A 15,026-nucleotide genomic window follows, 5' to 3' on the forward strand; every position below is an offset into this window, starting at 1 on the left:
CTGCCTCAAAAGAGAAATCTTTAACAGAGATTGCATAGGGTTTTACAGCCACACATGCTCATTTTAATATGTATAATCTTAATTTAGAATTTTAATCTACCGTATGAATCTCCTATTTATGTCAGTAGAAGAACATATAGGTTTGAATTATTTGAAATGCAAACTGTTTTTCTTCCATCTCATTAGTTTTATCGACTGTATTCATTTTCTGCTTTTGCTATGATGAATTCCCACAAACTTCATGGCTTACAACGACACAAATTTATTCTCTAACAGTCTGGAGGTCGAAAGTGCAAAAGAAGTCTTAAGGGGCTGGTGTCAAGGTGTAGTGCGGCTGGGGTCTGTGGGGAGATTGTCTTTCAGGCCTCTTCTACTTTGGGGGGCCACAGGCTCTCCTTATCTCCATCACTCCGACCTCAATGGCCTTGGCTTTTCCTATATTGTTGCCCAATATCCCTCTGCTTCCCTCTTGTAGGACACTTGAGATTGCATTAGGGCCTACTTGGGTAGTTCAAGATAATCTCCTTTTCCCCAAATCCTTACCTTGATCGCACCTGCAAAGTCCCTTGTGCCCTGTAAGGTAAATTCACAGGTTCTGAACACTAAGATATGGAGGGCCATTATTAAGCCTTAAAACACAGACTGTTTTACCTACTCAGTCTCTGTCCACCAGAAAACTAAATGAAATATTTGGAATTATAATAATTTAGGAATTACATCATATAAATTAGAATCTTTGAGAAAAAAATGTCAAAGCTAAACTTATAATTGTATAAGATTATTCAGTTTTAAGTTTTTTTTCTTTAATTCAGTTCTCTCTATACCGAAGAAAGATTCTCAATAAAAAGTAGCTTTTGTGAAAATAATAAACATGAATCAGCTTTGGAACATGGTAAAGCTTACTCTAATTACCTGTTCATTCATTGAACAAATACTTACTCAGTGCCAAGCTCTGTGGTAGATATTGGCCAGTAGAGAAGAGGCTGTTTCCATCTGCATTTTTCTCTCATGGCAGACTGTATATCTCATGATGGCTACGAAATCATCTCCCACTCTACTTGCTCATCTGACAGTGTCAAGTTTTCACTCTTCCTAGTGAGAGGTGGGAACTATATTCCCTTACCTTGAGTACAGGCAGGCCTGTGAATACAGCAGTTTTGCTACGTGACTTCTGAGGTTGGGTCATAAAGATCAATACAGCTTCTGCATAGTTCTCTTGGGACGATCACTCTTAGAACCCAGCTCCCACACTGTGAGGAAGCTTAGCCACATGGAGAGGCTAACATGTTGTCTTACATGAGCATTCCAATCAAAAGCTCAGTATCACCAGCCAGACATATGACTAAGGAAGCTTTAAAGAATAAGTACATTCATCCAGTCAGCCCCCAGGATCATGAAAAATAGTAACAAAATAATACAGCTGTTTTAAGCTACTAAGTTTTGGAGTTATTTGTTATACAGTGATAGATGACCCAACATCTCTTATTATCTACTCCTTTTGTGAATATAGATCATATTTATGCTTACATTTCACAGCACAACATACAAAATTTAGAACGAAACCTGCTTCTTACCAATTTTACTAAACTAAGTGATACTATGTGTATATCGTTCTTCCAGAGCAAAGAATAAAATAGCCGAGTAAACTCAAAGTGCTTTGTATGCGTTTCTTAAGTGGTGACTGATGAGATAAAAGGATCAGAGCGAGCCAAGCAAGAATAAGTGAGAAATTCTGAAGCTTCATGACCTGCTGGAGCAAAATCACTACTTTTTTTTCCTGTCTCATCAAGCCATTTTGACCTTCAAAATTTCTCCACAAAATCTGTTCTTCTTCCAGCATTTCCCATGTCAACGTCTATTATTATCATCCATCCAGTTGCTCGAGCCAGAAGCTTCAAAGTGATCCTTGATGTCTCTCTCCTTCAGCACCCATTTCCAGTCAACACAAAGTCCTTACCATTTCTTCCCACATAGCTTCTGAATTTCTACTATTCTTTTCATCTCCTCTGGCATCATCTCAACATAAGTCTACTTAGAAGTTCCTGAAAATCTCCCAAATCTTTAGTCTGCCTCAATTTTTTGCATCAGAATGCAAATCTGATCCCAGGGGCTCCTGGGTGGCTCAGCTGGTTAAGCATCTGACCCTTGATTTCAGCTCAAGTCATGATGTCCCAGTTTGTGAGATTGAGCCCCATGTCGGGCTCTGCACTGACGGCTCAGAGCCTGCTTGGGATTCTCGGCCTCTCTCTCTCTACCCCTCTCTCGCTCATGCATGCAAGCACTCTCTCTCTTTCTCTCTCTCTCAAAGTAAATAAATAAACTTAAAAAATGTTTTTAAAAAGAATGCAAATCTGATCCCATTACTGTCCTGCTTCCTTTTGAGAACTTCTCACTGCTCTCAGAGAAAGGGACCAAATCCTAAACATGGTCCACAAGGCCCTGGATAACTGGACTTTTTCTCCATCTCTAGATTCTTCCCCTCATCCTCTTACCTTGCATTCTAATTGTGATGACCTTTTATTGTCTCCATGCTTCTCCCACCATGAAATCTCGTGGACTGTGATCCCTCAGTCTGCAATGTTCTTACCTCCTTTTCTTGATTACTACTTATTTAACAGTCTGAGCTCAGTTTAATAGGTCCCTTTCCCAGAGAAGTCGACCCTAATTCCCCAGTCGAGGCCCAGTACTTTGCACTTTTACATCTACCATGCTGTGTGGATTAAAAACGTGACAGGTACAAAAATCAATTCATGAGAGTTCACATTTTCTTTCCACCGCTCCAACCACCGAAATCTCTTATAAGAAGCTAGCTTCATTTTTGAGGGTAGAGTAGATGGGAAAAGAGAGGGGGTGGGAGGCCCGAGTGCTAGGGGCTCTTCAGGCTGAAGGCCGGGAAGAAAACTGGGAAAGTTCATTTTTTTGCCAGTGACTTGCTGCTGAAGGCCACATTGAAAATGCAAGGTACAGGAAAAGATGCTAAAGAGATTTTCTTGTGCAATAATAATGGATTCTCCCTTGTGTATTTCCTGGAAAGACTGCAATAAAGATTTGAGTTGTTTTTACTTAATATGTTCTGCTGCACTAACCAAGAGAGCAGCTGGTTAAAACGGTTACACGTTGAATATTAATTTAATGACTCTCTCTTCCCTTCACCCCCGCTTGCATACAAACTTTATAAGGTTGATGTCTGCATCTGTTTTGCTCATTATTTTAGCCCCCATGTTTGCACAGTGAGCTGCAGATGCTGAATCCATATTGGTTGAGTTAACGTGTGATTTGGGGCAATTTGCTTATCCTGTCCGGGCTTCAATTAGCATTGCATTTTGTTTCTCAACTTTTCTTTTCTTTTATTCTTCTTATTTTTAAATTTTTTATGTATTTATTTTTATTAATGTTTATTCACTTTTTAAGAGACAGAGCATGAGCATGAGCAGGGCAGGGGCAGAGAGAGAGGGAGACACAGAATCCGAAGCAGGCTCCAGGCTCTGAGCTGTCAGCACAGGGCCCGACGCGGGACTCGAACTCACGAACCGTGAGATCATGACCTGAGCGGAAGTCAGACGCTTAACCCACTGAGCCACCCAGGCACCCCTCTCAACTTTTTCAATAGAAATAGCACCGGCTGCAGAGGAGAAAAAAATATTTACCTCCTGGAAGTCTGGGTAGCCTGGAGCAGTCAGTTACAGTTCTGATATTTCTCTGGAGTTTCTTTGAAGTTTCATGTTTCATCTTCAAACTTATTTAAATGTTACATTCCATGCCATTGTATGTCAGCATTTATTTAAAATCTAATGTAATTTTAATATCAAATTGTTTAGCAAAAATGAGTGGCATTGTACCTTTCACCTTCAGGGCTGTGCAAACCTCACATCTGTTGAGAAACACAAGTATTCATTAAACGATCTGGAAAGCTCCCTTTTTGCTCAAAGCATTATGACTCTTTGATTCTAACAAGTTGAACAACTCATATTTACTGTGTTCAAGTCACAGGAGGAGAACCCAAGGACAGTCAGATAAAGTGTGTGCTTTTAAGGGAACTGAGCTGTGATGACAAGTCATATGCATGTACAAAGATAATATTATGAGGTAGTGTAGAGTGAATGCCAAGTGTGTGGGGCAGCTTGTCAACACAGAAGAGTCCAGAAGAAGGATTAGGCCCTTTAGGCCTCTATTTCCTCTTTGGTAACAGGGGTAAGGATGCTCACAACTTTTATCTCAGAAGGTGGTTATAAAGCTCAATAAGAGGGGTCCCTGGGTGGCTCAGTTGGTTAAGCGTCCAGCTCTTGATTTCAGCTCAGGTCATGATCCCGCGATTCAGGGGATTGAGCCCCCATGCTGAGCTCTGTGCCGTGAGGAGGCTGCTTGGGATTCTCTCTCTCCCTCTCTCTCTGCCCCTCTCCTGTTTGCACTCTCTCTCTCTCTCTCTCTCTCAAAATAAATAAATAAACATTAAAAGAAGTTCAATAAGATAAAATATACCCACTTACAAATAAATAGTAGTATTGTTAGGAATCCAGGGGGCATTTCAGTCACATGGTGGAGCCTTGAAATATGGGTCGACAGACAGGCATGGGGAATGGCCTTCATGAAGCCAGGGAAAGAGAAATACAGCACCAAAACTCAGGAAACTAGGGGCACCTGGGTGGCTCAGTCAGTTAAGTATCTGACTCTTGATTTCAGTGCAGGTCATGATCCTGGTTCGAGACTGAACCCCGGTTGGGCTTCATACTATCCTGAGCCCACATAGGATTCTCCCCCTCTCCCCTTCCACTGCTGACGAGCCCTCTCTCTCTCTCAAAATAAATAAATAAACTTAAAAAAAAAACCTCAGGAATCTAAAAAGAACATAATCTTTATTGAGCTGAGAGCTCAGTTAGGGGAGATATCTCTGGAAAGGCAGACTATTGCAGACCTTGAATTCAAAGTTCGGGAATTTAGAACCATTCCTGTGGGCTTTATTTTAAAGAGATAAGTCCCTTGGAATAATTTGGTTCATATTTTGAGACAGCTGGGAACGTTTTGGTGCCGACCAGAGGGCTATTTTAAATGTTTCAACTCCTTTAAGAATATTAAAAGGAGAAATGAAGAAACCAGATAATCGCTTGCAGAGATCAAATGTCATGATTGCAATATTGCTAAAAGAATAAAGGAGAGTATGGTTGCATTTTTTAGTAAAAAATGAATTGGCATTATGCCAGGTATGGGAGAGCAGGATAAAAATACATTCAAAATGGAGTTCCAATATACTTCTTAATAGGAAGTTAAAAGCAAGTGGTCTCCAGCATAATTTGGAATAAACTCCAGCATCATGGAATGAATAACACATGGTTCAAATCTTAACCTGATCAAATCAAGTCACTTCTGTATGATGAAACCTTGACATTTGTAGAAGGCTAAGCTTTCTGGGCATGATGTACAGGAAATCATACCTGGTAATGGTGATAATTCTACACAGTTGATCATTTAAATGGGATATCTGAAAATCAAGGAAAAAGAAAAGATACTGTTAGTGTACAGCATCAGAATTTGTTTAATGGAAGTATCTAAATACAAAATCAATCCCTATTTTAAGAAGTTTCTATAAAGCATACCTTCTTGTACAACACAGGAAAAAGAGCACAAAACTTAATGTTGAAACTGTGTGCATTGAGCGCTATTAACGATGGCCACATTTGGACACATAGTATAGAACATGCTACACTTTGTGTAGAAAAGAAAGCAAGTGTATGTTTAAATACATAGTAGTGTATTTGCTAGTGTATGTTTAAATAACCCTGGAAAGATACAAAATAAACTTCATCATGATTCATCTCTAGGACACAAGAGTAAAGGGGAGAGATTTCTTTGTGCGCTCTTTTGCATTTTTAAAAAAAATTTGGTGTGTACCAGTTATGTAGCCCAAAAAGCAGATTAACAAATGAAATGAAGCGGCTGCAAATAAAACGGTTATTTTTGACGTGGTTTCTGGAGATTCGATGTTCAATGTATGAATAAATAAGCCAACTTACCTCACATAGTTAGATGGTAAGCTAGCTAAGAATCTGCATTTCACACGAGTTTCTGGGGGACACTGCTGCTGGGTCTGGGGACCACACTTTGAGAATCACTGTCCCATCAGTCCCATCAACAATGAGTCACCGCATTGCTGTGCTGGAGAACACCTCTTCACACTCCAAAGGAGAAGTAAAAGTGTGCAATGAGTTGGAAATCAGACCATGGAAAACATTAGCAAAATGTTATAAGTCTAAAATGTAGCAGGATCTAAAGATAGCGTGTCTAGGCAAATAGCTCCTCTGAGATCTTCTCAGGGAGCCATAAATCAACACCATGCCCAGCACTTGGCTACTCGTTACGACTCACGCAATGACACGGAAGATGCTTCATCTGGTTAAGCAAAGGACAGCCACTGTATGATGATTCATTTAAATGTTTCTCCTAACACTGAATTGCATCGAAAGTATAACTCAAATTATTTCCTGACAAGTTTTGGTATCCCTTGTATTTACTTCTCATTAATTTTTACCCAAATTCAGATCTGTCAGTGCTCAGTGTACAATAAACAATTTACAATTTTCACATGGTGAATCAAAAGCCCATGAAATACAAAGGTGGGCTTACAGACCAGTTTTACTGCTAAGGTCATGTAAGCTTAAGATCTCTCATGGCATTTCCTCATCTAAAACTGGGTAAAGTGATAACTACCCCAAGTTTGGTGTTCCATGATGGTCATAATTATGTCTACTATATACTGGACACATACTAAGTGCTTTACGTGCATTCATTCATTCACTCTTCATAACTACCTTATGAGATATGTACTATTATCATCCCCTTTTCCAGAGAGGGAACTGAAGCCCAGAGAGGTTTAGAAACTTCTCCAAGCCTGATGTATAAACGGCCTTCTGTTCTTTTTATTTTTTAATAAATTCCCCTGATATAATTTATTATAAAGGTAAGGAAAACACATGTGCATAGTTGATTTGTAATATATTATTTTGTGTATGTGCACACGATATAATACTGTATCATTAAGACCATGGTATAGAAGGCTGTTGAATCCAGGCAATTTCTGTATGTTGGGTATCACACTCTTTTCTAGCTTCTGGTAAACGTTTTTTTTTTTTTTTTCCTGAACATTTCTCAATTGAGGCATAATTGACACAAAACATTATATTAGATTCAGGTGTGAAGCAACATTAATGGTTTAATACTTGTATGTGTTGTAAGATGATTGCCATCAATTAGTTAACATCTATCACCAGACACAGTTACACATTTTTTTCTTGTGATGAGAGCTTTTAAGATCTACTCTCAGCAACTTTCAAACATGCAACACAGTATTATAACTACAGTGACCATGCTATACGTTATATCCTCATGCCTTATCTATTTTATAACTAAAATCTGTGTCCTTTGACCTCCTTAACCCATTTTCTCCTCCCATCCTCTACCCACCACACTCTGCCTCTGAAAACTGCCAATCTGTTCTCTGTGCTATGTACTCAGGTTTTTGTTTTGTTTTATAGATTCTACATGTAAGTGAAATCATATAGTATTTGTCTTTCTCCATTTGACTTATTTCATCTCAGATGATGCCCTCAAGTTCCATCCGTGCTGCTGCAAATGGCAAAATTTCCTTCGCTTTTTATGGCTGAATAATATTCCATGGTATATACATGCCACATTTTCTTTATCCATTCATTCATCATTGGACACTTTAGGTTGCTTCTATATCTTGACTATTATAAATAATGTTGCAATTGACATTGGTGTGCATATATCTTTTCGAATTAGTGTTTTCATTTTCTTTAGATAAACACCCAGAAGTGGAAATGTGTGATCATATGGTAGTTCTATTTTTTTTTTAATTTTTGAGGACTGTCCATACTGTTTTCTACAGACGGTGTGACAGTTTATATTCCCATCAACAGTGCACGAGGACCCCCTCTTCTCCAAATCCTCACCTACACTTGTTATCGCTTATCTTTTTGGCATAGACATGGAAGTGATTTTCAATAATGTCAGATAATTTCTTTCTTTTTTTTAATTTTTATTATTTTTTTTGAGAGAGAGACAGCATGAGTGACTGAGGGGCAGAGAGAGAGAGGGTGACAGAGTATCTGAAGCAGTCTCTATGCTGACATGCTGACAGCAACCAAGCCCAATGTGGGACTGGAACTCAAGAACCTTGAGATCACAACCTGAGCTGAAGTTGGACACTCAACCAACTGAGCCACTGGGGCCTTGATGTCAGATAATTTCTAAACATTTAGCTAACTAAAATCAAAGGAAATACTTGATTAGCTCATTTATTTTTCCATATAAATTATTATAATTTAGAATATAACCACTAAACAATGAAGCACTATAACTTCAGAATGATAGGATACTCCTTTATATCTCTTGTACTTAATCAGAAATTCATCATCCTCTCGCTATAGGCAAAAATTTCTTAGTCATAAGAAACACTAACCACAAAAACAAGATTGGTAAGATTTTCACTTGTTTGCTTCAAGAACTATTCATCAAAAAATACCACTGAGAGAGTGAGAAGGCAAGTTATAAATTGGGAGGAAATATTTGCTGACCTTACATACAACAAAGATCTTATAGCTAGAGTGTATATAGAAAGTCTTTAGGAGAAAGATAAACTTCTGAACCTTAAAATGAGAAAAACACTTGAATAGGGAAATCAGCCTCTTAGTCACCAGAATATTCCCTATTAACACTGGATTGAGACACCACTACATACCCAACAGAATGGCCAACGTTTAAAAGAAACAAAAACAAAACAAAATATCTGATGATACCAACTCCTGGTGACAATATGGAGCAAGTAGAAAGCTCATACACGGCTGATGGAGATTTAAATAGAAATGCAACTTTGAAAAATTGTCAGGATTTACTACAGCAAAACATATGCCCACCTTATCCACCAGGTACACACAGAAGAGAAATTCATGTTTTTGCTCCCTAAAAGGCATACCCAGCAATGTCTCAAGAGTATTCATAGCAGATATATTCATAATAAACCCAAACCTGAAAACAAACCAAATGCTCACCAACAGAATAGATATGTAAGTTGTGGTATCTTCATATAATGGAATATACTACAAGCAATAAAAAGGAAAGGACTACCTTTGCATGGAACAAATTGGGTAAATCTAACTGACAAAATGTTGACTGTAAATAGCCAGACATAAAAGTACCTACTCTATTGTTTCTCTCTATAGATGTATGTATGTCTATGTATTTGTATACATACACATACATACATGTTTATATATTTATACATATATACATATATATATATACAACTTTATATGTTCACGAATAAGCAAAACTATGGTGATAGAGGTTAGAATAGGGACTGTGTTGAATGTTGGAGGTTGGGGAGTGGTAATTGGAAGGGGCGTAACAGAGCTTTTGGGTGCTGGAATACATTGTATCTTGATTTGGGTGGTTGTAACACACGTGAATACAAATGAAAATTCACCAAGCTGCACAGTGAAAGTGTATACATTTAACTGTATATATGTTCCACCTCAAAAAAAGGAAAACAAAACCAATCTCTCTGGTTAATGTTATGAAATATATATTTCCATGCTAAATAATTTCTAGCTCTGGAAAGATGAAAAGAATGAAAAAGTATTGAATATGAATCTAGTCAGAAGGATCCACAACTGACTTTTCAAACTATCGAAGTGACATGGTAATGGTACACTTTAGCCTTAGTATTGTGAGCATGTGTCAGGGGAGTGTTTGGGGAGAATATTGAATAACTAATGCACAATGCTTTCTGTTGAGTAATGCTTGCTTCTAATTGCTTTAAATTGGTGACTCAGAATCTGGAGGAGGAGGGAATGGAATCTTTCCCACCCTCTTCTCCCACATGGCGCCCCCACTGACCACAAATTCTTAGCTTTGACTCTTATTCAGAGTTTTCAGGCAGATTTTATGGTTTTCCCTTTCTAAAATACAAGTTGTATAAATAAATGACACATGCTTGAGGCCCCCAGATGCCTTTAGATATTTCATAGACTTCCCTGTGGGCCACCTCTCTCCCTTCCCATCCCTCTGCCCTCTTCACTCATAATGTAACACAGACTGGACATTTGGACTTGAATTAGCAGGTGACAATTGAATTTTTACTTTGGACTTCATTTGTTTATTGTTGCAGTGGCTCTAGGTGGGGTTTTATTACGGTCCCATAAGATTTCAACTAACAAGCTTTTAGAAATTGCTTGAAAGTTTACATCTACCAAAGTAAAACTTGTGTGATGTCTCTATGAATGTTAACATGTTGGTATACCATGCTGCATTCTGTAAAACTAACTTGGAGCACATCAAATCTAACTAGTAAAGATAGAATTCAGTCAGATCTGACCCTCAGGTTCAAGGATATATCCTGCCAGGTAGGTAGAAGGGAGAGGCTAAAATATCTGCATAGCAGCATGGCTTAAAGTGTTTGCAAGGCCAGGATGCCTGGGTGACTCAGTCAGTTAAGCGGCTGACTTGGCCTCAGTTCATGATCTCACAGTTCGTGGGTTCAAGCCCCACATCAGGCTCTATGCTGACAGCTCAGAGCTTGGAGTCTGCTTTGGATTCTGTGTGTGTGTGTGTCTCTCTATGCCCCTCCTCTGCTCGCTCACTCTCTGGCTCTCAAAAAAATGAATAAACGTTTTAAAAGATAAATAAATAAAAAAGTTTTGCAAGGCCAGCACATTAGAAATGGTGAAGAATTTTTGTAAGCTCTTTTCCCACTCAACACTGACTATATCAAATTTGTGGGAGGGAAATATCCAGGATCCAGAGAAAGGACTGAACATTATGTTCTTTTGTCCCATGGCGGACAGGTGCCGATCAAGGCTTACAGGGTGGCATATAATTTTGATATTTTACATTTCTTCTACTGCTCCCCACCACCAGCCATATGAAAGACATAATCTTTTCTAATTGCTCTGCATCTGAGGGTGCCTGAAGTTTCATTCATTCTGACTGAGTTTGGGCTTTGGTACAGAGACGATGATTCAAAGAGGTGCTTCCTTCCCTTTGTTCCCGTAGATAATTGCAAAGGGAATCCTTTCAGGCTTAAATCATTGGGGCGTTCGGTCAGATGCATGAGTCACAGTTGACAAGGGGCTAAACATTTAAAAATGAATTTGTTAAAATAATTCTAACATAGAAGAATTAGAATTTTATTATAAAAATCTTCCCTTTTTGAAAAAAAAATTTTAACATTTATTTATTTTTGAGAGACACAGAGAGGCAGAGTATGAGCAGGGGAGGGGCAGAGAGAGAGGAAGACACAGAATCCAAAGCAGGCTGCAGGCTCCAAGCTGTCAGCCCAGAGTCCGATGCGGGGCTCGAATTCACAAACTATGATATCATGACCTGAGCTGGTGTCGGACGCTCAACAGACTGAGCCACGCAGGCGCTCCAGAAAATCTTCCCTCTTTTTTTTTTCCAGTTTTAAATAAAACATTCCTGTATAATGGTTATTCACCTTTCTTTTTTAGGTAGAATCTAAAGAATTGGAATTTCTAGTTCATTTTTCCTTAGCTTTGTGGGATTTTGTTTTTGTTTTTGTTTTTTTATGTTTGCCTTTGCTTCTTTCTTCCTCTATGATCTATTTCTTTCTCCTCAGCTTGGAGACTCTTTATATAGGTGTTATGTGCGTGAATTCCAGAGCAGGGATGTTTGGGTTCAAATCCCAGTTCATTGCCTACCAGTTGTGTGGTCTGAGGCATTATTACTTAACCTCTCTATGCGTATGTTTCTTCATTCATCAAAAGGGGATGATTATTATAAATCTCCATTCATAGGTTTTTTGGAGGATCGATGTGTAAGCAGAAATGAAACACCAAGAATGGCATCTGGCACTTGGTAAATACCATGTCAAGTGTCAGCTGTATTCCTGTTCTTGCTGAAGGATTCTCTTATGCCTTTTGCCCTGATTTTCCCCTCTTGGTGCTGTTTCTCTCTCAGCCTTGACTTAGCCTTTGCTCTACATCAACATGCTGACTTCATTTGTTTGTATCTTGGTGTACATCCCCCTCCCCCACAGTTTTGAATCATAAGATTCTCTGGGTGCTAGAGAATGACCTTATTAACCACCAAAACCTTGGTATATACAGTACGTTAAGACTGTCGCTTGCTACGTGATTCATTTATCACCCACTTCTGTCATGCATTGGTCATAAGACAATCAAAAGGCACAGATTAAAAGAACACTCATCTACTTTGTTATGTCTTGGAAATAATGTGTATTATTAAAAGCACAACTCCAAATCACAAAATCTAGATTTGGGAGAGACCAAAAAGGTCACTTGGTTTAACTTCCCAACTAATGTTTCGCTGCATTTGCAATATTCTCTGCAAAAGGTCTAGCCTCAATTAAGTAAACCCCATGATGATAATCTTATGAAGTCAAGAGGCAGATTATTTTATCTTTTATATAGCTCTGATTCTGGGGTACTCTTTCTAAGTTTAGCCAAAATTAGCATATTTTCAGTTTCCATCCCTCATGTATTTTAATGAAGTTATTTAATTTACTCTTGAGGTCTTGTATAAAATATACAATATAACACATCTTTTCATAAAACTTCTTCAGATATTTGCTGACTACTGACATGCTTCTCCTAGAGTTCTCTGGATATACGAGTTGAGCTATATATTACTCATCTTGTCCACTGTGGATAGTTTCTTCTGAATCAGCTTACGGTTTATTTTATCTTAATCTTATTTTAATTTATCCTTTTAATTTCGGCAGCAAATTGAACTCAATATTCCATATATAGTTGGCTGAGTCCAAAGGTGTCACTACCTATATCTACTATTCTGATTCTAAATATTATACTTCTACTCCTATTACTGGACCTCACGATCATATTAGCTTATTTTTGGTAGCTACATAATCTTTGTGAATAACAGCGTATTAATTCCATCCAACTCACAGTCCCAATACAGATCTGATTTGTAGCTTATTCTTTGCAAGTTCCATAGCATGTTGTACAGACTGTTATTGTAAGACAAAGTGCAAAGGCAGTCTAATTATTTTATTGTGTTTTGATTCTAATTTATTCTAATTATTTTATTGTGTTCTTGCACTCAACTATGAACTCTGCATAGGTTAATTTTTCATTATTTTGTTGTGGTAACTAATAATATATCTGTTACTCAAAACACGTTTATCAAATATATGTTTAATTAATCCTTTATACTGCTCTTAAAAAATTTATTTTTTTTTCTATTTTTTTTTTAACATTTATTCATTCTTGAAAGGCAGAGAGAGACAGAGCGCGAATGGGGGAGGGGCAGAGAGAGAGGGAGACACAGAAACAGAGGCAGGCTCCAGGATCCAGGTTCCAGGCTCTGAGCTGTCAGCACAGAGCCCGACGTGGGGCTCGAACTCGCAGACCTTGAGATCATGCCCTGAGCCGAAGTCGGCCACTCAACCGACTGAGCCACCCAGGCGCCCCCTTTATACTTCTCTTTAAAGGTAACTATCGTTAACAATCATTACTGTACCATAATGTCACATGAAAATTTTGATAGAAGAGGCCCACAGAGATGAATACGCCCATCTTCTTCCTAGTGGCCTGCTTATACCAAACCGTCCAGCTGAAGGGTTGTATAACTTGGATCTAATCAGCATCAGGATAAGGGATTATTAAACCCAAATGTTTAGTCAAGTGTATGCCCTGTATATGTATCCATCCAACTGTACAACCATTGGAAACATTATGTAAAGAGTGTGGATGGCTTACAGCGGACAGTCAGTACCCACCATGGCAAAGTAATCAGCTTTGGAAGACTGAATGGACCCGTGCCAGGGAAACCTGATGCTGGAAACCTTCAGGGAATTTTGCTGCCTTGGCAGTTATAGGGCATCCAACAGCCTGGACCAAGAAAACTTATTTAGAGAACAAGCATGCCTTTCAAGAGACTGCAATGAATCCAACCTTAAACTAAATGCCTAGAAGATTATTTCTATTTATGTTGTATTTACATTGTTTGTGCTTTTACAGGTACTTCCTACTTTTTCTTATCTCATCTCATCTCATCTCATCTCATCTCATCTCATCTCATCTTATCTTATCTGGTTCATACATAACCTTTGGTAACAACTGCTGTAACTGAACACAGAGGAACAGCTATCACAAGACCTTAAATTCTACTCGATTTAATAAACTTGATATTCAATTTCCAGCTTAGCTTTGATAGCAAAACTTCAAAAGGATAATGGATAGAAAATATTGAAACAAGGTCTTCTGACATTGAGCTCTGGTGTGCACAGAGGTGATATGGAACACTGAAAAAGGAGGTGTCTGTGTCTGTGATGTGATTTCCGGGGTGCATCCAGACACGGCTCCCTTCCTTCCTTTCTGTCCAGAAATTATCGACAAAAAAGTTAGAACCAAAATAAATAAAGCTGTTGCTCGGAGGGCATTTCCATTACCTGAGAAGGAAGGGAAGACATTCCTGCCCTTCCTTATTATTACCTAAGGAGGAACCGGTGAATCAGCACCTGAGAAGGTACAAGAGAGAAACTACCGGAGGGACTAAGTCCCTGACACGAGCTCCTAGTGAGTGAACTTGTCCCCACGCCCAGGCATGGAGCCTTCCCAAAGACTCTGAGCAGCTGTGGCAGAAAATGTGGAATGTGAAGGCCTGGGCCAACGTCTAGGGAGTTCACCAGGCTGTCCCCTTACAGAGGAAGGGCCAGAGGCAGGAGAGGAAAAAGCTTGGATTCTCCTAGAATTTGATCTGCGAAGAACATCGACTCTGGGTGGCAGATTTGCCACTGTGACTTTGCAGGGTAAACAAAGCCGGTGCGATCCCACCCAGGAGGCAGTAGGCACAGACCCACAAAGCTGTCTGTGGGCCATTAGAGGCAGTGTCTGCTCGAGCCCACTTTGTGCAGGCAGCGAGAAGAGGCCTCCACTGTGCTCGGCTCTGGAGACAGTGGTCACAGTGTCTTACCAAGATGACAGAACCTGAGTTCTGTGAAGAGTCTCAGGTCT

This window comes from Lynx rufus, unplaced genomic scaffold (assembly GCF_022079265.1).
Source record: "Lynx rufus isolate CCGP_SWC_20201006 ecotype Redwood Valley unplaced genomic scaffold, mLynRuf1.p SCAF_3, whole genome shotgun sequence".
NCBI classification, from domain to species: domain Eukaryota; kingdom Metazoa; phylum Chordata; class Mammalia; order Carnivora; family Felidae; genus Lynx; species Lynx rufus.